Source organism: Schistocerca nitens, chromosome 5 (genome assembly GCF_023898315.1).
Source record: "Schistocerca nitens isolate TAMUIC-IGC-003100 chromosome 5, iqSchNite1.1, whole genome shotgun sequence".
Classification (NCBI taxonomy): Eukaryota; Metazoa; Arthropoda; class Insecta; order Orthoptera; family Acrididae; genus Schistocerca; species Schistocerca nitens.
In genome coordinates this window covers 133,011,076-133,034,996 of record NC_064618.1, presented here as the reverse complement: position 1 = coordinate 133,034,996, position 23,921 = coordinate 133,011,076, and the positions used below count along the sequence as shown (strand labels likewise).

Here is a 23,921-nt window from a genome sequence, read left to right as displayed (position 1 = left end):
AGCCATATGTACTACCTGACACTCATCGTCAAGGCTATAGTGACGTCTCCGTGTGACGGCAGTGAAGCTGTTGAGGTTGAGCTGAAAGAGAGAGAGAGAGTGAGAGAGAGAGAGGGCTTAGCACCTAGCAAAATTTCTCATGCTGTACAGTGTTTCATTATGTTAATTTGCAGGTGTGTGGTAAGATGTGCTGCTGTTGCGTATATGAGTCTAAGTTGTACATTATTCCAGTATTCCGATTTATTTATTTTTTATTATCTATCTGGGTAGCTCAGCTGGCAAATTTGAAGGTGAGTGCTATGCCTTTGGTGTTGGTGCCACGTAATGGGGCGAATTAGTTGTAAAAGACGCTTGGTGGTTGTGCTTAAAGACATGGTGGGTAGCGAAAGTCGTCATTTTTTTCTAGTGAAGGTGGTGCCCTAATTCTGTTATTTTAACACCTGGAAGCTAATTCTAGCATTATTTGTACATTTGCAGTTTGGTCTATTCCACCACTTTTTTTCGCTGTTTACACTTCACGAGGATGACATAATTCGAACATAGGTCTTTCCAATTCAGTCATTGTTTACACATGGGTGTATACACAGCTGTCACCATCTCACAGCAGTAATGTGATAGAGAATAACAACGATAAGACAGTTGGGATTGACTGTATTATGTGAATGACCTCTAATTATTGAGTAAAAATATATAATAAATTTGTATATCATATTATATGCCAACGACTGAACAGACTTAGTCGTAGGCAAGTTTTTGATCCTGTACTAGAATGAATAGGTGTTTCTTAATTTGTTTATAATGCTATCAAATGGTGTTTACACTGTACTTTCATGTGGTGTTAGCTAACGAATAACTTACAGAATAGCTGCCATGTGGCGTTCAACAACGCTCTGTAATCTGGCGATTGGTGTAAGGTAAACCATCCAATGAAGCATGAATATAATTACTAACTATGCATACAGCTTTAACAAAATTACACTGATTCCAAACATATATGACACAGAAGGGCTGTGGTAAAGCAGGACAAACATAATCTTTTTACCATTCTACCCACAAGCAATGGTAGTCGGGGCTGCTGCCTTCCAATGTAAGTAATTTCGTATTTCACCATCTTGACAAGTCCTATAATACTCAATACTGTTAGCAATCACCGACTTGGTAGGAATGCATGAATGTAGCAACAGGCTGAGACTTGCAGAAAATGCGAGTTCAGTCGAACATTTTAATGTAGATGCGCACAGTTGGCAGTGAAAGACGCGTTTCCTCGGTATTCACACCATAATCCTCTCACTGCAGTGCGAAGACCTGAAATTGAGAAAAATTGCTTAAGAGCAGTGGAGCAACAGCGTATTATTGACAAAGAATTCAGGATATTTACTGATATTGTGATTAGCTCTTGTTCGAGTACTGTTTGGGTGAAAACCTAGACTTAACGTTAGACAGCTAATCAGTTATGTTATCACAAAACTCTGGAGTTTTTATTTCGTCCCCTGCACTTTAATTCCCTTTCCGAAATTTCTCACTGTTTTCCTTTGCTGCTTCCTCAAGGTACAGATGGAATATCTTTGGGGATAGGATACAACCCTGTCTCACTCCCTTCTCAACTGCTGCTTCCCTTTCATGTCCTCTGAGTCTAGTAACAGCTATCTGATTTCTGTAGAGTTGTAGACACCATTTTTCTCTGTGTACTTCATCCTTGCTACCTTCAGAATTTAAGAGACTGTATTCCAGTCTACAACATCAAATTTTTTTATCTGGTAATGCTATAAATTTATGTTTGCCTTTCTTCATCGTATCTTCTAGAATAAACTATAGAGTTGTAGAAGCCCTCACATGTTCCTACATTTCTCTGGAACCGAAAATGATCTTTTCCTCAACGACTTCTTTCTACAGGGTGGTTCTTCTAAGAGTCATAAGGCGCGTTTTTTCTTGTGTTTCAGGAGATATTTGCCATTTAGTTTTCGCATTGTATAGCTGGCGTCAGTCCAAACAAACAGTATTCAAACGTCTTTTATGTGGTACCCAATGTTGGTTTGTTTACTATTACAAAGAAAATGATTTGTAGAGTTGTAGATTCCCATTCGATAGAGCAGTCCCAGATTTGTCGCCAGACGTTGTGGCCGAGCGGTTCTAAGCGCTTCAGTCCGGAACCGCGTTGCTGCTACGGTCGTAGGTTCGAATCCTGCCTCGGGCATGGATGTGTGTGATGTCCTTAGGTTAGTTAGGTTTAAGTGGTTCTAAGTCTAGGGCACTGGTGATCTCAGATGTTATTTCTGATAGTGCTTAGAACCATTTGAACCAGATTAGTGCAGTCCGATATTTGCTTTATCGATGCGTATTAACAGAGGCAGTAAAACACGAAGAATAGACTGCAATCCAGCTGCAACTCTGTATCGCTGCATTCTTGGTGGTAGGAGACAGCGTGGGCGAGGGCAGTCCTCTCTCTGCTGGAGTACTGGTTATTATTATATTTCTACTGCCCCTGTTAATACATATCGATAAAACAAATACCACATTAGACTAAACTGGTTCCGCTGTATCAATTATGTAAATTTCTACTTTAATAATAATTTTATGTGTAACGAGAAACAAACTGACGTTTCTCTTCGCCACTGAGCGTCGCTTGAAAAACATGATGAGCTCCATTTGCTTGGGCTGACTCCAGCTACACAATCCTGAAACGAAACTGCAACAAGTCTTAGGAGAGACACGCTGTTTATTGCATTGACGACCACTTTAGATCCAAAGTCGCCCCTTTACTCCCTAGTGAGTTATTTCCATCATTCCGTAAGCGGAAGATGGCATTAGCGCATACCTCTTTTGAAAAATATTTTGATAAGATCTCCAGGTGTACAGCAGAAGTTATGATACAGGTGGTGCAGGTCTCTTCATTGCTAAGACTCTGTGGTTAGCTGACAAGGTAGTGGCTCAAATGGTTCAAATGGCTCTGAGCACTATGGGACTTAACATCTCAGGTCATCAGTCCCCTAGAACTTAGAACTACTTAAACCTAACTAACCTAAGGACATCACACACATCCATGCCCGAGGCAGGATTCGAACCTGCGACCGTAGCGGTCGCGCGATTCCAGACTGAAGCGCCCAGAACCGCTCGGCCACCAGTGGCCAGCTGACAAGGTAGTGGAAGAAAGTGATGGGGATAAAGAAGCAGGCGAGCTTCAGCTTTGCAGAAAGACTTTATTGAGTCAGAGGCCGTGCGGAGGCTACTCCAGCTTGTTGAGGAAGGGTGCGATGGAGGCGGCATCCTCGCAGTCGGGCATCATCTTGCCGTTGAACTTGAGGCACGCGTCGGCGCACAGCTGCCCCTCGAAGTAGGGGCCGTACATCTTCTTGCACTGCGCACAGTTGCGGATGCACACGCTGACCGCGTTGGCGTCTGCGGGTGGTGCGAGGCATGACGTCACCAACAGCACAGCCAGAAGTGTCGCCAGGGGGCAGCAGCGGCGGGCGGCCATCTCTGCAACACGGGATCAGTGCTAGGGCCGCCGCTTCTCTTACTTGCCTTACTTAAATGTCTGACTCTAAAGGTAACACAAGATTAAAGGAATAGTATGCGCAGGTGAGGCAAGTGTCACTGTGAGACACGTCGAATGTAAGGCTAAGAGGTTAGGTAACAACGTTGCGATGAACTCTTGACTTCTAGAGAATAATCCCTTATTGGCATCGAAACACTGTGTATATTGTTTATGAATGGGAACTCTCCGAATGCCGAAATTTGATTGTAACAGTGTTTCCACCTAAACCACTGTCGAAGATTTCACATTCTTAGGACTGTAAGTGATGAACAATAATTTATAGAATCTAAGTTGAAAGCTATCTTTTCTAGCACAATACTTTTATCCTGCTTTGGGGCACCTCATAATAGCTTAAGGGCATATCGTTATATGGTGTTGCATATATTAATAAACTATTCCTAGTCTCTCTTTCTTGAGAGTTATCTTCTTTTTTATTTTTAATCAATTTCATGTGAAATACAAAGTGATGATTCGTTGCATGACAGAGTAGCTGTGACTTAGGTGATCACATGTTATGCTAACATCGTGTTTTGGTATTTCTGGTCATCTAACATAGGAGAGTGACATAAAATATGAAATACTCTCTTAAAGGTTCTCGACAGATTGGAAAAGTATAAATATGCTATTACAGTTCCTGTTTTATTAGGAATTACGATGCAGAAGGAACATTGCACTGTAATTGGAAAAAACAGATTCCAAAGTAATGTTGCATCGTATTTCAGAATAACACAGGCATTGCAATATCATATTTATCTGCCGAAACCGAGCGAGCGACTTTCGTGTAATTTGTCTCCCCTGTATGGTAATGTACGTGTAGGATGTACGAGTACGAGCTGTAGACGCATGGTTGACGTTATGTGGAAGTTTGGGTCTGGTGGTGAGTCATGCTCAAGAAGCCAAATTGTATGGCGGCCGCTCGCGATAAGCAGAAAATACGGGTTCGAGTCCCAATCTGGCACAGATTTTCATTGTTGTCATTCCATTCTACAGCTAATGGTTGTCCATAAGATACAGAGCGGCAATGTACTGACTAAGGATGGGGAGACAAGACCAGGTTCGGAAGATCATTGGTGTACCAATACAAACAATTCACCAACTAATGACGTGGTGATTGGATACTTGGCAGGGTAAGTGGGACAATAGTGATAAGGGCCGGAGACTATACAAATTCTTCCTCGTCATAAGGGAAAGACTAAAACTTCGACATATCGTTCCCAGCTGCAGTACGGTACACGTCCTAACTTGACACGGCCCTTATCCCATGCACTTGAATCTCGTGAGTCCGTGGCAGACACCTGGGTGCACAAGTGGGTAAGAAGATTCTCCTGAACATATCGTCTATTCCTGCGGACAATACACAAACATAAGACACTCTACACATACATACATCAAACATTGAACAAACAATCAAAGACATGATTTACAACAATGGACAATGGACAACCTTTTAATAAACTAACTGACGATATCTCCAAAACGATACACACAGAATACATTATGACAAGACAGCACAGAAGGCCAGACTATATGCAAAAACGACAGGAAATTCACAGTGTGGACGGTGATGAGGCTGAATCTGAAGACACCTCATCGGACTGTAGCGTAAACACTACAAGAGACGATACAATATAAACCCATCTAGCTGTCTTCCAGAAAATCAACTGGTCCAGTCACGCCAGGTCAGCAGTCGGGAAAGGGCTTAATGTCAGGTAGCTCCTAGAGGGACCTGTGCCTCCTGGTGAGCAGCAAGGTGCAGCCAGAAGGATCTTAATTGTGGTTCCTCTGTACAGAGCCCAACCCGACAGATACAGGAGTAGATTGGGAAAAGCCACTGGACAAGCTGAGTCGTTTGAGCGACTGGGAGGAGCTAACAACCTGATTGCTGGCCAGTGGGCGTGCTTCAAGTTGAAGTCTTGTAAACAGATTAGTAAGTCAGAGTGGTAGTTACATGTAGTTTTACCGGAGAAGTAACAAATTCAAGGATACGAATAGAAATTGGGAGCAGCCGTCACGAAGCCCTTACAAGACCCTCACCGCCGCTCCAAATCGGTGACGGGATACACTTTCTCATCTCCTTTCTTTCCTCTTCCTCTCTCCATCTTTATTTCTCGGATGAATTAGTCCCTTTTTAATCATTATATCCTGCAAATGCCTCGGCCAAAAAACTATACCCAGTAATTTAAAGAAAGCACAGGTCACACTCTTGTACAAGAAAAGTAGCAGAAGTGATCCAGAAAATAAAAGATTTTATGCGGATGATGTAAGTACTGTCTGAGGTAAACTACATTAATTTTCATTGAAATACTGATAAGATGTAAAAATGATGCAGAGGTCAACAACAGGACTCAGATGTTCAGAAATGAAAAAAAAACGCACTTCACGAAACGAAAGGGTAGTTTCTTGTGACTACAGTATTAGCTGGTCACAGTTGGAATCAGTCATTTTATACAAATGTGTTGGTGTCAAAAAACATCCTGATTTCGAAGAGGAGTTCCAGTGTCTGAACAACAATGGCTAGTCGTTGGGTGAACAGTTCTTAAGAGTTTGTGGCCCTCGCCGGGTTGTATTAACAGAAGAGATCTAAGGAATTCAGAAAACTGAAAGGTGGTAGAACTACATTCAGTCTATTAGTATTGACGTTCAGAAGAATGACTTAAACATTCGTAAAACCCTGAGGGTACTATATCGTACGTACAGTCTCATTGTTACGTCTAGAATGAATGGAACGATTGTCAGAGAAGAAGTTTTAGGAAGTAAGCTCAAAGAACCAGAAAATGGTTCAAATGACTCTGAGCACTATGGGACTTAACATCTGAGGTCATCAGTCCCCTAGAACTTAGAACTACTTGAACCTAACTAACCTAAGGACATCACACACATCCATGCCCGAGGCAGGATTCGAACCTGCGGCCGTAGCGGTCGCGCGGTTCCGGACAGTACTCACCTGTGTGAGGAGAGAGTGGAATGAAGCGGAGTGGTGCTGGTGGCACTGTAGCCCTGGCTGTCGGGTCCTCTGTTTATATACAGTCCAGCGTGTAGCGTCGGCGCCCTGGGGGATGGCTCTCGCCCCAATCCGATTTCCTTAAGAGGGCCGGACACTCCACAGGACGTCTCCAACTTGCCCGTTAATCTCATCTCACTTTGTACGCCATTTCTCCCGAAATCTCTGTCATTATTACCTTATTCTACAGTAGATCTGGAAGTTCAGAGCGAGCAAATTGCACAATTAACGCGATTGAAAAAAGTTACCATTATGAAACATTTATGCATCGCTATAGGCAACTGGAGAAGATCCAACGTCAGCCGATCTAAAATCATAGACCAAAAATTATGTATATTTGATGTTCATCGAACGATACCCCGCTCGATGCGCTACCCCACCCCTCGTGCTTATGTTGTGGTGCGAGGGAGGCGGGGAGAGATCTTTGAAATCTAGAATGTGAATCCCCGTATTTTATTGCAGATTACTATTCGATGGATAAATCTACATACGTTATGTCTGAAGCATTTTCTTCGTTTCGCCATAGATGGCCCAGTAATCAGAGGAACAGAAATAGGTACACAATCTTAATTTAAGACAAACTACTGAATTGCCTTTGAATATACAATGGCACATGGGATCCCACCTCCATGCTGCGATTGTAGAGCAGGCCAGTATATTTCATAACTTCTAATGGGAAACACCATTCGCAACGTATTCCTCTGAGTTATCGAAAGGTGACTGGTCCAGGCGCCGCCGTGGCTGTGTATTGAAGTACGACGTTTCATAAGAGGCAGCACACTGTGAACGGAACTCACGTATCATGCAAACGTAGAAAAGGTAGCGCCTCTAAACATTAGAATACTTGTGCAGTGTTTATCGCCTGCACACCTTCTTATCATTTGGAGAACAGACGTGCGAATGGACGATGAATGTTGCAGCTACAGAAGATAAAACTGAAATGATCCTGATTTACGGAGGATGTAGAAGAAATGTTGAGGCTGCTGTTGCCTTGTAAACTGTGTATTTTTCCGCAGAAAGCTCGCTCTCGTTCGTTCTTTTACAACGCTGTGAATGCCTTTATGTCTGATGACAGCGTACAGCCCGGGAAAAAGAAACGAAGCAAACATGTTACATGAGAAGCTAATGAAACGGACGTACTAGCGGCAGTACACCGCAATCGACAGATAAGCGGCCGGAAATTATACGGCCATTCCGGTACGTTCGTAGGTAGTATTCTCGTAATAGTGCGTCATCATAAGTATCCACCATACCGCGTGTCACTGCATCAAGAACTTCAAGGCGCCGATTTGCACATCTGGGTAGCTTTTTGTGAATGAGCACATCAAGAAATGGAAACGACGCCCACGTCCTCTGCCGAGGTACTGTTTTCCGATGACCTACATTCACAAACCATGGTAGTGTTAACCGGCACAACATGCATTACTGGAATTTAGACGATCCATACTGGTTACGGCAAGTTGACCATCAAGTCCTTGGTCGGTTAACGTGTGTGTGGCATCGTAGGGAGAAAACTCACTAGACCGTATTTTATCGACGGGACGTTGAAATGATGCAAATATCTTACGTTTTTGAAACAAAAACTATTGGTACTACTGCAGGGTGTTGGCCTGGACGTTCGACAACGTATGTGGTTCAGCATGACTGTTGCTCTGTGCATTACGCAACTGAAGCACGGAAGTAATTAGACCGTGTTTACGCTGATCGGCAGATCGGCAGAGTTGGTCCTGTTAACTGGCCCGCTAGGTCGCCGGATTTATTTCTGTAGCCGTATTTAAAAGATAAGGTTACCAGCAAGTGTCGACAGGCCGCGAAGACATGGTCGAATGCATCAGAAAGACCTGTGCTGACATTCCCGCAGATATGCTTCTGTCCTCTGTACGGTCATTTAAAAAGCGGATCACTGAGTTGGTTGAAGTTGGCGGTACTACGTTTGAACACTTAATGTAACTGGAAAAGTAGAGTAGCACTCGCCTCGAGTCATGACCACAAAGCAAATGGCGTAGTCCCCTGCTAGATGTCTCGAAGAAATACAAAGTTGCAAAAGGGGTTTTCACCTAGAAGTTATGAAATACTGGCCTGTCCTACCCTCGTAGCATGGAGGCACTACGGCCATTGAGTAGCATGTCTTAAATTACAATTGTGTACCAGTTTCTATTCTTGCGATTACAGCGCCATTTGCGGTGAAATGAAGAAAATACTTCAGACAAAACATACGCAGATTTTGCCATAGAATCGTAATCGGCAATAAAAAAAATTGAGGTTTCAACTGACGATTTTAAAGTTTCCCTCTGCCATCCATGGACGGGTTGGGTGGGGGGTTGTGTGAGATATCATTGGATGTCCAACTCCGAGACAAAGAAATTGGAATTATATTTTGTATTGATCCGATGTGTAGTATTCGAGATATTTCAATGTCTTTAGTTAAAATGAACACCATATATGATTTTTCCATCGTGTAGAAACTCTAGGTATTGGTCGATGAGAGAATATGGAACGAAAATGTCTGATGAACTAATGTCTTTAAATGCCTGGGTTCCATGCTAGAGACCATTTATTCAGACATGTTTTGTTACAGGCACTATGGTCAAATACGAGCTGTACCACGCAGCCGCAGTACAGTATGTATGGTTTCCTCCTAGATGGTGGTACAGTTCCTCATACGTCCTGCCATAGTAATTGGTAAAGTTGTGTTCTATTCACATCTCTTACTCACTTTGTAGTGGATGTGATACAGCGTTGTACACAATGGTTCCGTATTCGGATCGAGAGCTTACTGACATGGTGTCTACTTATGGAAAGGTATATGGCAACGCGTGGTGGGCAGAAGCATTACATCTGGAGATCTGTCCCCACCGACGACAATCACAGCATTCAAAGTACGCAACGGTTTTTCGCCGTTTGTCTGAGATAGGGTAGTTACAGGAAGCAGAAAATCATGAAGGTCGTACCCAAAATGTTCGGTCACCAGACTTGGAGGGAAATATGATTAACACTGTGAAAGGTGACCGCCGTGTCAGTACCAGGCAGTTGGCCGGCCAGTGATGGGTAAGCCAGGCGACCGTGTGGAACATCCTCCACGACAATTGTCACTATCCTTACCACTTACAGCGTGTGCAGGGCTTACTAGCGACAGACGTCCCACACCAGGAGCAGTTTTGTCACTGGTTTCTTCACCAGGCAACCACGGTTCTGGGATTTCTGTCATCCATCCTATTCATAGATGAGGCTACCTTTATGCGGAGTGGTATCTTCAACTTTCATAACAGTCATGTGTGGGTTAGTACGCAGGACCCCGAAGGTATGGTGACAACGAATCGTCAGCATCGCTGCAGACGGAATGTGTGGGCCAGGGTAGTTGGAGACCGTATTCTAGGTCCAGTCTTCCTTGCGCGTCGCCCAATAGGCCGGAGCTAACGGCATTTCTTGCAGGTGTCTTTGTCTCCCCTGTTGGAAGAAATGCCATTCATGATTCGAAGGGTTATGCGGCCGCTAGATGATGGAGCTCCAGCCCTCTTCGCCGTTAACGTCCTTAAGCATCTGAATCGTATCTTACCTGGTGGATGGATAGGACAGAGGGGTTCAGTTGCATGGACTGCTCGTACACCGGATCACAACCCACGCGATTTTTTGGTTAAGGGGCCATCCCAAAAGTAACGTGTATGCGGAGCCCATTCCAGATGTGGAGACACTGCAGCAGCATATTCATGCTGTCTTTAACACTCGCTGATGTGAGCATGCAAGAGAGAAGATGCTAGGTGCGAACACCCATGCGTTGAGACACATGGAGCCGGCCGGAGTGGCCGTGCGGTTCTGGGCGCTACAGTCTGAAGCCGAGCGACCGCTACGGTCGCAGGTTCGAATCCTGCCTCGGGCATGGATGTGTGTGATGTCCTTAGGTTAGTTAGGTTTAAGTAGTTCTAAGTTCTAGGCGACTGATGACCTCAGACGTTAAGTCGCATAGTGCTCAGAGCCATTTGAACCATTTTTTGACACATGGAAATCATTTTCATCAAACACTGTAACTGTGGCTGAATGGTACAGCGCGTATTAGACTGCAGTCTCTGTAAAAATGTATGATTGAATAAATGGTCTCTAGCATGGAAACCAGGCATTTCCGGACATAAGTTCATCAGACCATTTTTGTTCTGTATCCCCTCATCGATCAATGCCTAGAGTTTGCACATGGTGGAATCACCCCAAAATGTGAAAAATTACGTTCCAGTTCCATCTACCTGAAAACTAGTCGTACAATTAATGATAACAAACTTGGTTTCACTGCTCTAACCCTTATAACTACTGAAACACTTAGACTTTACATAATGGAAAATGTTTCACTGTTTCTGCCTTCTTGCGGTAAAGCTGGAATGCGGGTTGACTAGTGACATTACATCTGCAATGTACTAAAGCCTGCTGTAGGAATACTTGCTCTGCTCATCAAGGCAGGCAATGTGGCATGAAGAGTTTCAGTAAATATTTTCGGTGCCAGATTGAATGTTATGATCTCTGCAGAGAAACAGTAGATAAGGTTAGGATGATCTTGTTTTGTCAAATGTTGGTATCTGTACCTTTTTAGCGTTAAATACGACTTGGGCGGAGGAGAGTATGTGCGTTCATTATTTAATAACAACCACTGAAGTGAACAAATCGTTGTACACAATTATTGTTGTCCTATGGAATCTTTTACTGTACTGAAGGAGAAGGAGGTTAGTCGTTCTTCGAGGCTGTAAAAGGAGATAAGTTAAAACGGATTAATTCCTGGCTGGCTTGGACTGTGTCAACATGGACGCTTGCGTGATATGTAAAAATTAGGCGAGTATAATTCTCACTCTTTTCCAGATTTCACCGTCAAAACATAAAAGGAGCAACAGTTTTCCTAGGTCAGCTCATTAGAGAATTCCTGTCTCTTGCATGTCGATCTAAAGCGACACAGGTATTTTTATCTAGATCGTAAAACAACGGTAATTATGAAATACGGCATTATGAAATACCCAGGTCGTACCTCTCTCGCTAATGTAAATACCATTTGTGTGCTGCGACTAACGATTCCATCGAGAATCACCTTCTAATTCCGACCGTGTCTGATTACCAAAATCACTACTTATTTTTCTTTCACTAAGCAGTCAAAAATTTTTTATTCCTATCAGTAAACGGAAGTAACACGACGTGAATACATGCCTTTTTATTACACACGTCAAAAAAAGTTTTGCAGCACCTCGGTTCCGAGATTCCGGAACCTGTACAGAAAATTGGAATAGAGATCGACATAAACCTTATTTCCGCCCTTTTTATTGCTCATGATAACCACACATTGCATATTGTACCACCATACACCGTGACCTTCAGAAGTGGTGGTCCAGACTGCTGTACACACCGGTACCTGAAATATCCAGTATCATGTCCTCTTGCATTGGTGAATGCCTGTATTCGTCATGGCATTCTGTCCACAAGTTAATTAAGGCACTGTTGGTCCAGATTGTCTCACTCCTCAACAGCGATTCGTCGTAGATCCCTTACCAGATTGCATGTATAATGGATTTCGCAAATCACGACAGGCATACATTTTCAAGAAAACTCTATGCGTTTCTTCATTTACTTGTCGATAGTTATAAGTATGTTTATTCTAATAATTAATTCTAATTAAAAATAGAAAGTAGTTAAATAACATATAATTAAATAAAACTGCATGGAAATAGATATGGTTACTTTAGTTATATTATTTCTCAAATGTGATCTAATTTAAATAATATGACCAGTGACGAAAAAAATATATTAAAAATTAAGTTCGAGCGAGAGTCGAACAGTCGACATATACACGATCGTCTTACGATGCTCGAAGGCTAACCACGTTCTTTTTTTATCAAAGACGGTACACCCCTTTTTTGTGTTAAGAAACCTTCCTGGCGGCCAAACGGAGGGATGGGGGCAGAGTGGGGAGGGGTCGCAACCCGAGGCCGCGCAACCACGTCCCATTCGCACCTTCCATGAACCAAGGAAAGCGTAGGGAACGTGGAGTAGAGGTACAATGAACATCGTTTATTTATTTATGTTTACACTAATACAACCAAGAACAGACGGAAACCGGTGTCGCGAGGAGGAGCCGCAGCAAGATGTCAGACTCATTAAGACTATCGATGTTTAGTGTTTCCGAGAAGAGCGTTCTGATGACCAGAGAATATATAGATTGTAAATGAGGAGCAGGCGGGGATAACTCTTCATGACAGGAACACCGCAGCTCTGAGATGGCTTAAGGAAGACACTGCAAAGAAAATTGTGGGAAAATAATTTATACAGTATTTCGGATTCCGGGCAACTCCACAATAGCGTTTATTGATGAACTACCAAAAATCAAGGACATTTTTTTTCGCTATCAGCAAATAAGTAGTGAGCTGCGTGTCCGGAAATCCATTTCAAAGTGTTCATCTTCACTTGCGTTAAGTATCCCGCGTCCGAAGAGAGGAGCAGCTGAGTAGGTATCTGATGAGGAATGGTACGGGTTATTAGGGACAACACCTGTCGCAGTAAGAGCCGGACAATTCTTGCCGATCTGCACACCAGGCGGTGCTCGTCTGTGTCCAAAACATCACAGGCGACATACAGCAGGGTTTTTGCGAGGTGAATCCTGCGAAGGTGTGACCGGCATACTTCCCTACAGTAAGGTACCATGAAGACTGGGTGTCAGCGTCAAAATAAGGAGCGCACACCGTTCTCCAAACGGCACTCAAGTCGACATGAGGATACTTCCCCTCAACCACATTCGGTGATCTGTGCTGCTGAAGGAAACCGTAGATCGCTTTCAAGGATGTCAAGTGCGCTGGCAGTAGCACAGTACAGACGTAGCTCAGTTAGAGGAAAATTGACGGAAGCGAAAGAAGAGCAGTGGGACTTCCGAAAGCTGGACAGATGCTGAGAGACAGTGTGGTGCAAGGGTCTCCAGCAATATGTTGGTAACGCACATAGGGCAACGACGTCACAACGTGATGCGAGTGCCAACGAAATGAATACTGCTCTGATACGGGAGGGTGCGGGTCTCGTACCCAATCTTGAACAGCAATTCATGGCAAACAAATGGTCCCAATGCCGCTGGCATGCGGCGAGGGACGGATGGTGGAATAGGAAGTGTCTCTACCACGTGGGTGATACGTGACGCCAAATATACATTTACGTAATGTGTCCTTCGCAGAAGATCGATAACTCGTAAACGGTGATCTAAGAGCCTGTAGTTAAGTAGGTGCCGGCAGTTGAAGGCAATTGTCTGCCGCAGATCACTTTCGAAATCGAGTCCTAAGCATCGGATAGTATCAGCAACACGCAATGGAGCAGCGCTCTCTGCAGGAAGCCCCACACCTGTAGTCATGGTGCTCGATTTGCGGATGTTAAGGCAGCTATCAGAAGCTACACCATTGGTGGTAACCCATGCCAGTGACTCCCTGAACTCAGCACCGCTATGGAGAACGATGACGAGATGATCTGCATAAGCAGTGCAGCCGAAGACACGGTCACCCAGAAACATTCCAGAGAGGCGTTGACGGAGGTCACAGAGCAACGGTTCCATGGCGAAAACATACAACAGTGCAGAAAGCGGGCAGCCTTGACGAACTAATTGACGGATCAAGACGGGAGGAGTGAGACAGCCATTGTAGAGTACACGAGACGCAGCACCACGAAGGAGACACATTACGTCTATTGTGTATGTGAATACCTAAGGGACCAAACTGCTGAGGTAATCGGTCCCTAGACTTATACACTACTTAAACTAACTTATGCTAAGAACAACACACACACTCATACCACAGGGGGGGATGCCAGAGGGAGGATTCGCACCTCCGGCGGGAGGGGCCGCACAATCTGTGACATGGCGCCTCAAACCGCGCGGCCACTCCACGCGGCAATGCATTACGACGTCGACGGTAGTATCAGGGTAACCCATATTGAGGAGCACCCCTTTCAAGTAGTCGTGATCGACACGATCGAACTCCTGGCTGAAGTCAAAAGCTGCCAAAAGCCCAGACATATGACTAGCGTGAGCTAAATAAATTATGACCCGATAGCAACAGAGAGAATGGTCCAAATGGCTCTGAGCACTATGGGACTTAACATCTGAGGTCATCAGTCCCCTAGAACTTAGAACTACTTAAACATAACTAACCTAAGGACATCACACACATCCATGCCTGAGGCAGGATTCGAACCTGCGACCGTAGCGGTCGCACGGTTCCAGACTGGAGCGCCTAGAACCGCTCGACCACATCGGCCGGCCGACAGAGAGAGTGAGAATGTTATTGGCAGTTCACAAACCAGTTTGATCGGGGGAAACCACGCACCAAGCTGTCTCTTTAAACCGCACAGCCAAAAGCCGGGGCAAGATCCATGCGTTGCTGTTGAGTGATGCCAAGCGGCGGTAACCGCATATATGTGAGGTTCCTCGAGGTTTGTGGATGGGATTGAGGAAACCATCGAGGAAGCCATGTGGAATCGGTATGAAGGGTTACATAAGGTCGTAACAGATTTCCGTCCACACTGGCGCCAGAATTGGACAAAATGTCCTAAAATCTCCAGTGGGAGACCATCACGGCCAGGAGACCTGTTTGTAGAAAATGCCTGGATATTGTCATGGACTTCATCCTCTGTGACGTTAGCAAGCAGATCCATCATCGCATCTACGGGACCCGAGCTAAAGGAGGGTCTGGAGATCGTAGTTATGTTGGCAGGGTGATGACATTGTTTAGAGTACAGCATAACATAATGCTCATGGAGGGCAGACCCGAAATCCCATTGGGTATCGAAGCGCTGCCCATCGTCAGTCATAAGAACATTAATCAATTTCATCCGCCGGTGGCGTCGTTCCGCTATGGCATGATACATAGATGTACGTCCTTGCACTAACCAATCGTGTGTGCGCGTCCTGGCCCTAACTCCTTAAAGGTGGCAGCGAGAGAGGGGTGTGTGCCACACAAGACACAATTCTCCATCGCCTGGCGCTCTGGCGAATACAGCATCATAGTACATTCCCAGAGAATGGTAAAATAGAATTCCTGAGTCTGTTGCCGCCACGCCGCAACCTCCCTTCCATAACCAATAAAGGCCTTGTGGGGGGGGGGGGGGGGCAGGCTTTGCACAGAGCACCCATCAAGACAGGCCAGACTGATAGGCATCACGGCGTCGACGACAAGCTGTCCAGCAGTCGGATGAAGTAAGGTGGATAGTGTTCAGTTGCCGTATCCTTTGGCGACAGAGAATGATCGAGCAGATATACGCGTCATGGTCAGAGTATGCAATGGGCCAGACTTCAGCAGCCTGCACCCTGCTGACAATATCGTTGGAGTTGCTGGAAGTGAAAGGCGTAAATCCCGGATGATCACCATGAACATGCAGCCAAGAATCCATTGGGCTGAGGTGCTGGACAATTGTCGCTAGTGGCACGCTTGGAGACTGACAGGGTAGGTGATCTTTGGGAACTTGGGTGCATTTGAAATCGCCTCCCATAATCAATGCATCCTGCCGACCCAGGAAGAGCGATGTGACAGCCTCTGAGAAGAAGGAGGAACATTCAAGGCGGTGACCTGAACCAGATGGACTACAGACATTGATGATGCAGATGCCACTATATGTGAGAGATATACCTCTGGCATAAGGGAGACAGGCACTGCATCAGCAAGAATACAGTCATGTAAGAGGATAACCACCTCCTACCAGTGGGGGAAGCATGAGAGACATGTACAGTAAAATCATGGGAAGCACAGAGAGTGGCAACATGCACCTCCTGAAGAAGCTCAATGTCAACAGACCTGGCATACAGCATGCCATGAATAAAGCCAGTTTGTGGTGTATGATAATGGTGTTGACATTGACTGTGGCTATGCGAGAAGTCTGGAAAGCTGCCATTGCCAGGCAGACAGGCGATTCAGACATGGAGGAAATACATGGAACTTCCTGTTAGGCCCCCATGGTAGGGCACACTACAGTCGGGGAGGATGCCGATACCACCAAGGATTGTCCATCGCTCTGTACACCTCCAGAATGCACTTCCTTACCAGCGACATTGTCAGCCCAGAAGACAGATGCCTCACTGGGCCGGTTCAGCAGAACACAATCATAGGTGCGCTGATTGGTAATGTCGTATACAGGAAGGGAGGCAACCGCATCAAACGAAGGCGGGGGAAGGTCGGTGTCCTGAGGTAGACGCTGGGAGATGGAGACGTCGTTAGGTGTTAGGGCGTCAGAGGACAGCCCACCATCAGTAGCAGGGTCGTCGTCCTGTGCAGACATCCGATGGAGGCAGTCATCAAAAAGGGGTACAGCGTTTTCTCTTCCGCGATTGTTGCTTCCTAACATACTGTTCCGTGTCGGACAGCGGGCGGTTATCGTCCGACACGTGGCCAAATGGCAAAAAAGTGGAGATAGATACAGCTCTATGGTCAGCAATCGTGTTGTCAGGACAGACAGCTGGTGCCTGGTGACAGTCATCGTTCATTTGTATCGCCTCTGTCAGGAATGTAGGAGAGATAAGTGAATCGTTTATCGTGTCGTTGAGAGGAGTTGACGCCAGTACCGACTTATTCAGAGAGGGTGAAGTAGGCAGCACCACTGCAGACGCGTAAAATAGAGGTAACACAGTGGACGTCACAGGAAGAGCAACGTCTCCGATCGGCGTCTGAACCAGCATACTTCGGAGACAATCAGAACGGACGTGGCATTCCCGGCCACAACCTGAACAGGTGTGCGGCTACTCATCGTACATGATGACAGCTCTGCAGCCGGCAATAACCAAGCAGTAAGGCACGTGTTTCCGTAATTCAATTTTGCTCTGACGGAGAGCATTGAGGACACGGTACGATTCTAACGCCTTCCAAGTTTCAGCAACGTAACTGAAGACGTTGCCGTAAGATTTAAAGGCAGCCACCACAACGTCCGACGGTACCTCAAATGGAAGCTCGAAAACCAGCAATGTTCGGAGGCCAAAACCAATGTGATCAGCTGCAACTGGCGCTGTATGTCGGTCAGAGTTTCGGAACTTGAGATCATTTGCGTGGCGCCGCACGACGTCGGCGCACAGCTCGTCATTCGCCAGCTTTATGTACACAGTAGTACTGAGGATCGAAAAATGAATTCGGGAAACATCTTGGGGCGGGAAACGCATTTCATTCCGTATACAATGTGTTACGTCATGAGCCATCAGCCGTTCAAGAAACCAAAGGAAATGTTAATTTAATTGTATCTTGGCGGTAAGAAAACGCGATGATGGTCGATGAATTCGGACTCTGAGACAGGCCGCTAGGGGGAAGTAAAAAAGACGCAAACAAGAAGTGCGTGCCTCACCACAGTGCAATTTTCTCAGAATTGCCAGAGTAATGCTCCTTACTACTTTTACGTTATGTTGTTTCAATGGCCTACTAAAGATGTAGAAAACTTGAAGTACGTCTTCGAGACATACGCCCTTCCTATCAACTTTGTCCGTCTGATTGTCTTCTTCCTCTTCCGTCACCCCTCCTATGTCACCGTCCATAACACCAAATCCCGCACATTCCACCCCTCCGCAGGTGTGCCCCAGGGCTCTGTCCTCTGCTCTCTGCTCTACCTCCTGTACACAGGAGACATGCCTCAGCCCCCCCCCCCCCCCCCAATCACCAGCCCATCTCCTGCAGTATGCCAATGACACCGCCTTCCTTGCCCTTGCTCCTACACTTCAACGGTCCCAACACCTTCTACAGAAAACCCTTGACCTTTTTCACAATAAATGATAACAGCGAAACAGTTGCAGGATAAACATTTATTGAAATCCTTTACCACTGTTTTGGCACATCTAAATATACCTTCCTCAGAAGCTTTGGGGACGATTGTTTTATGTATCTCCACTGCAGGATGTGATTTTAGTGTATTTTTGCTTCTGATGAAGTTATATTTAGATATACCGAAACTGTGGTCAAGGATTTCAATAAATCTTTATCCTGCAACTGTTTGGCTGTTATCATACACTGTGAAGATTTTCAACAGTTGCTGCTTCACCCTTTTTACCATATGGTATAACCTGTGGATCCTAAAAATCAATCCTTCTAAGTCCCACGCCATTATAGTTGGTATCACTCGCTGCTTCTGGCTCCTTGATTTTTCCCTTTCCATCTGCACCCGTACTGTCCACCTCTCCTCCACCCTCATCCTACCTTGGACTCTCCATTGGCCATCACCTTATCTGGATCCCTCATCTCTGCTCTATCCAATCCAAAGCCCACAGCCACCTCTGTCTCCTTAAACTCCTCTCTGGCTGGACATGGGGGTTGAACCCTTCTACCATCCTCCACACCCACACCTACATATCACTCGCTGCTTCTGGCTCCTTGATTTTTCCCTTTCCATCTGCACCCGTACTGTCCACCTCTCCTCCACCCTCATCCTACCTTGGACTCTCCATTGGCCATCACCTTATCTGGATCCCTCATCTCTGCTCTATCCAATCCAAAGCCCACAGCCACCTCTGTCTCCTTAAACTCCTCTCTGGCTGGACATGGGGGTTGAACCCTTCTACCATCCTCCACACCTACATATCCTCGATTGATCCCATCCTCTGCTATGCCAGTCGCACCTGGATCTCAGTCCCCCCCCAAATTCTAAAAGTCCCAGAAAATCCTCGACTGCCATGCACTCTGCTCGCCTTCTGTATATGTCTCCTGTCCCCCATGCAGATACTCTATGACTTGATTCTTTTCCCCCATCTGCTCCTTTTCCTCAAACTTATCTGAGTTCTCCACATGTCCCTCTGACCTGATCGCTCTTATTCCCTGGTTGCTCCTCTCCTCTCCAAACCCCTGCTCCAATTTCACCATTGTGTCCCACTTACCCTCCACCTATACAACCTTTATCTCCTTTCACAAGGAGGCTTCCGTCAACTCCTCCTCCCAGATGATACCCTCTCTCCCTCCATTTACCTCTCCTATCAACTCTGATCCTCACCTCCACCTCCCTAATTTTGTTCTTTCCGAGGACTCCCTCTTCCCCCCCCTTTCCATCTTGTTTTTCCCCGCACACCCTCTCTTTAACTCCCTTCTCTCCCCCGAGTCCTTTTGCATTCCTCCTCTGCCTTCCCCACTCCTTATCGTGTCCGCCCTGCTCCTCCCTTTGCTTTTTCCTCTCCTCCCCCTTTCCCCTTTTTCTTCCCCTCACTTATCTGCCTCCCACCCCCACCCCCCACCCCCTGAAATGCCCAGTTGAACCCGCAGGACCGGACAAGTTGTAGGAATTCTGGAAGGGGGCCAGAATGAGTAGCTATCAGTTAAACTCGAAACATAACCCTTTTTTTAGTTGTCCAAACATTACAGCACAAGCTCTAAGCTTGACAATAGACAGAAAACGTCTTTAATTCCAAAATGGCTGAAGGCCAATAAATTTAAAACAACATAACTACAATAACCTTTAAACAGGCAGAAGGCTCAAGCTTTATGACCAATAAGAAACCATACTCCAATACGGCTGAAGGCCTCTGCAACTAATTTTCCAAGGCAGAAGGCCCAAAGCTTTTAGCCTTTAATAGTATTTAAGCCCAAGTGATGTAAGACTTGATGAGTAAGAATCCAGTTGAACCCGCAGGACAGGACAAGTTGTAGGAATTCTGGAAGGGGGCCAGAATGAGTAGCTATCAGTTAAACTCGAAACATAACCCTTTTTTTAGTTGTCCAAACATTACAGCACAAGCTCTAAGCTTGACAATAGACAGAAAACGTCTTTAATTCCAAAATGGCTGAAGGCCAATAAATTTAAAACAACATAACTACAATAACCTTTAAACAGGCAGAAGGCTCAAGCTTTATGACCAATAAGAAACCATACTCCAATACGGCTGAAGGCCTCTGCAACTAATTTTCCAAGGCAGAAGGCCCAAAGCTTTTAGCCTTTAATAGTATTTAAGCCCAAGTGATGTAAGACTTGATGAGTAAGAATCCAGTTGAACCCGCAGGACAGGACAAGTTGTAGGAATTCTGGAAGGGGGCCAGAATGAGTAGCTATCAGTTAAACTCGAAACATAACCCTTTTTTTAGTTGTCCAAACATTACAGCACAAGCTCTAAGCTTGACAATAGACAGAAAACGTCTTTAATTCCAAAATGGCTGAAGGCCAATAAATTTAAAACAACATAACTACAATAACCTTTAAACAGGCAGAAGGCTCAAGCTTTGTGACCAATAAGAAACCGTACTCCAATACGGCTGAAGGCCTCTGCAACTAATTTTCCAAGGCAGAAGGCCCAAAGCTTTTAGCCTTTAATAGTATTTAAGCCCAAGTGATGTAAGACTTGATGAGTAAGAATCCAAAATTTTAAAGTGTCTGAAGGCCGATCAGTCTAAGAACACAATACAACTATGATAAATTTTCAACAGGTAGAAAGCCCACAGCTTTATCTTGAAAGAATGCAATAAGAACCTTAAACAAGTTTGTTTGTGTGGCCATCCTCCGCAGCAAGCATATAAATACTTGTTTTGCAAATCAAACTGCATTTTCCTACTACTAGTTATTTAATTAATCCCATACGCGTTTCGCCTTCTCCTGTTGTAAGGCATCATCAGTGGGCTCTATAATGATATAGTTTTGTTAGTTATAGATTATCAAACAGCTCACTTCGCGATTTTTTGTAAAAATGTAATTACTTACGATTTGCTGATCTGCGTTTCCTCACATCTGGTCTGGAGGTCGTACTACCACTTTTATCACTGTACTCTATTCACATCTTTGTGTTTTCACCATCCACACACTGTTCACCATGTTTCTCACTGTTTTTTGTGGTGGACTATCGTTCTTCTGTCACTTGATACAACAATTTCGTCGTACACTTCTTTTCACAGCGTAAATATTGCTACTCCATTACGTGTTTCATCGTCTTTGGTATGTTTACCTATGTGTTGCCAACCTCACGAAGTATATGTTCGTTACTAACATCTGTTTATGATGTTTATACAGTGTGTGTACGTATGAGTGAGAGAGAGAGGGGGGACAGAGCCGATTTTTTAGGTGGGGTAGGGGGGGGGTCGGTTATACTAACTGTTAGCGAGTGGCTGAAAACTCTGGTGACAGCTGTTTTGGCTTTTCGTTTCAATATTCTGGGGAGGGGTTGTGGATGAGTGAGTGTAAAGATGTTGGGTTCTATTGTTATTACATTGATCAGTATTATTATATTTATCCTTTTTGCGAACATTTTTCAATTATTTTGTCTATTAGTGTAAATAATGAATTGCTTGGCATGTGTACTTGGTCATTCAACAGGATTTTCCCCTCTGCTTTGGTTTTATGTAAGTGGTAATTTTCTTGCATGGTCAGAAGGTGCTTTTTATTGTTGATTCTAATTATTCTCATGTCATCTTCCCTAGTGGTTGGTTTGTGGTCATTTTCTATTAGGTGTTCTGCAAATGTGGAGTGGTATGTCCCATATTTCCATGCTCTCATGTGTTCCTTGTATCTGACATCAAATTTTCTCCCTGTTTGCCCTATGTATGTGCCTTCACAAGTGTTACACTGTAACTGGTATATACCTGCTTTCTGGTAGATGTCTCTGTTTTTTGTCAGTTTTGGGGTGTATTTTTGTATAGAATTGTCTGTTGTGTATGCTATGTTTATTCCCTGTATTTTGAAAATGTTGGTGATTTTATGGGTGAATTTGTGTTTGTATGTCATTGTGCACCAGCTTGTGTTTTCTTTCATCTTTTTCTGATTATCCTGTGTAGTTGTTATGGGACTGCGTGTTTGTGTTTGGTTCTGTTGTGTTGTTATCTGTGGTTTGGAGCTTTCTGCTTTTATTTTACTTTTAATTTTGTTGTTTAGTTTTGTGACTGTGTTATTATTGTAACCATTATTTTCTGCTATCTGCATTATTATGTCCAGTTCTTTTTGGTAGCTTTCTTTGGTGAGTGGTACTGAGTCGAGTCTATGGACCATGTGTCGAAGTGCTGCTTGCTTTTGTGCATGTGGATGGTTCGAGGATTCTGGATATAACAATCAAAAAAGAAAACAATAAGCATATTTTTAAGATTTACCGTAAACCCACAGCAATGGACATTATCATTCCCCAATCCTCGAACCACCTCCCTGCACAAAAGCAAGCAGCACTTCGACACATGGTCCATAGACTCAACACGCCCACCCCGCCGCAGTATAACGGCAACAATGACTAGCGAGCACCTGACGCGCGTTCCGCGTTTGTTAACACACAGCAGGCTGCGCCGATGTCAGCGCCTGGCCCGGCCGGCGGCAGCTCTCCGATCGTACAAGAAGACGTAAGAATGATGAGACTTATCACCCTGGTTATTCGAACCATGGTAACGGCAACTGGAATGATCAGAACGATAGAAGTCATTGGCGACCATCGCCAAACAATCACCCAAAATACCGGTGCATTACTATTTTCAGAGTCCACATTGGTGATACCAGCAGGAAAACCAGCACAATTTAATCACAGAAGAAATACTTATCAGCAGTCGAATTCGATCTCGAATCTGAATGGGGAGCCGCAGTGGGGAAACCCAAATCCAGTGGTGAATGCAGTCGATGTCACCGTTAATACACTTTCTGAGGCTGCAAATTCGTCGAACGAGGATCCAAATTATGCCCTCCTATGCTGTCCATGAAAGGGGGTGCGGGCTCTCCAAATGTGAAGAGTAACCTGTTAAAGTGAACAAATCATTACCGGCATTCCGTTGCATAATACTCCATATAAATCAGATCTAATACGGAAAAAAAGGAAAACAACGAGTGTGTTACACCGATTTCGTGGATGCCTACATACTGCACGATGGGCGCTTTTTACTCGCATACTCATAGAGCGGGAATATAAAAGGTTTGTACTCACCTCACGACCTGAAGAAGTACTTCTAGTACGAAAACGCAAAGAAAAACGCAGGGATACTATTTGTGTAGGGAATACTAAGGTCAATATTAGTCAGATGAGAGTAAGACTACAGATCGGAGTAAGAAATTAAAGAACGAAATCACAACAACACGAACGTATTGGTTCTATTCTATCTTTTACACAGTACTGAAGTAAAACAAAAAATTAGTCTATCGAAACTAGACATGATTGTCCTAATGGGATTTCCGCGATCGTTCATTAAGTAAGGATATGGCATTTAAGTCTTTGATCGCAATTTTTTACTTTCAGTGACCAGTTTCAGGCTAGCTGCCCATCTTCAGATCATATATTGCAGTTACAGAATAACTTGTCAGTACAGAACTATCGGTTCGCTGTCAAATTAGTATACTTACGTGGAAAATAACGTTGGATTATAAAAATGAAATAGGGGTCGTATACACTAGTGAATGGCAGATAAGAAGTTAGGAAATGTAGTTGTAACTGTCAGGCAAGATAGTATATTGGTCGCTGTAGATTAGGTTAAGTAATAGAGAAAT

At 44.6% G+C, this 23,921-nt stretch overlaps 1 protein-coding gene across 1 annotated transcript in view; it reads right to left on the bottom strand.

Moving 5' to 3' along the window:
* The window catches only part of LOC126259684 (eclosion hormone-like), a 47,972-nt gene extending 41,479 nt beyond the window's left edge, over positions 1-6,493 (bottom strand). The window contains exon 1 of the mRNA XM_049956643.1: positions 6,480-6,493. The gene's annotated coding sequence lies outside the window, so the exon portion shown is untranslated. The remainder of the gene's footprint in view (positions 1-6,479) is intronic.
* Positions 6,494-23,921: the final 17,428 nt, after the last annotated feature.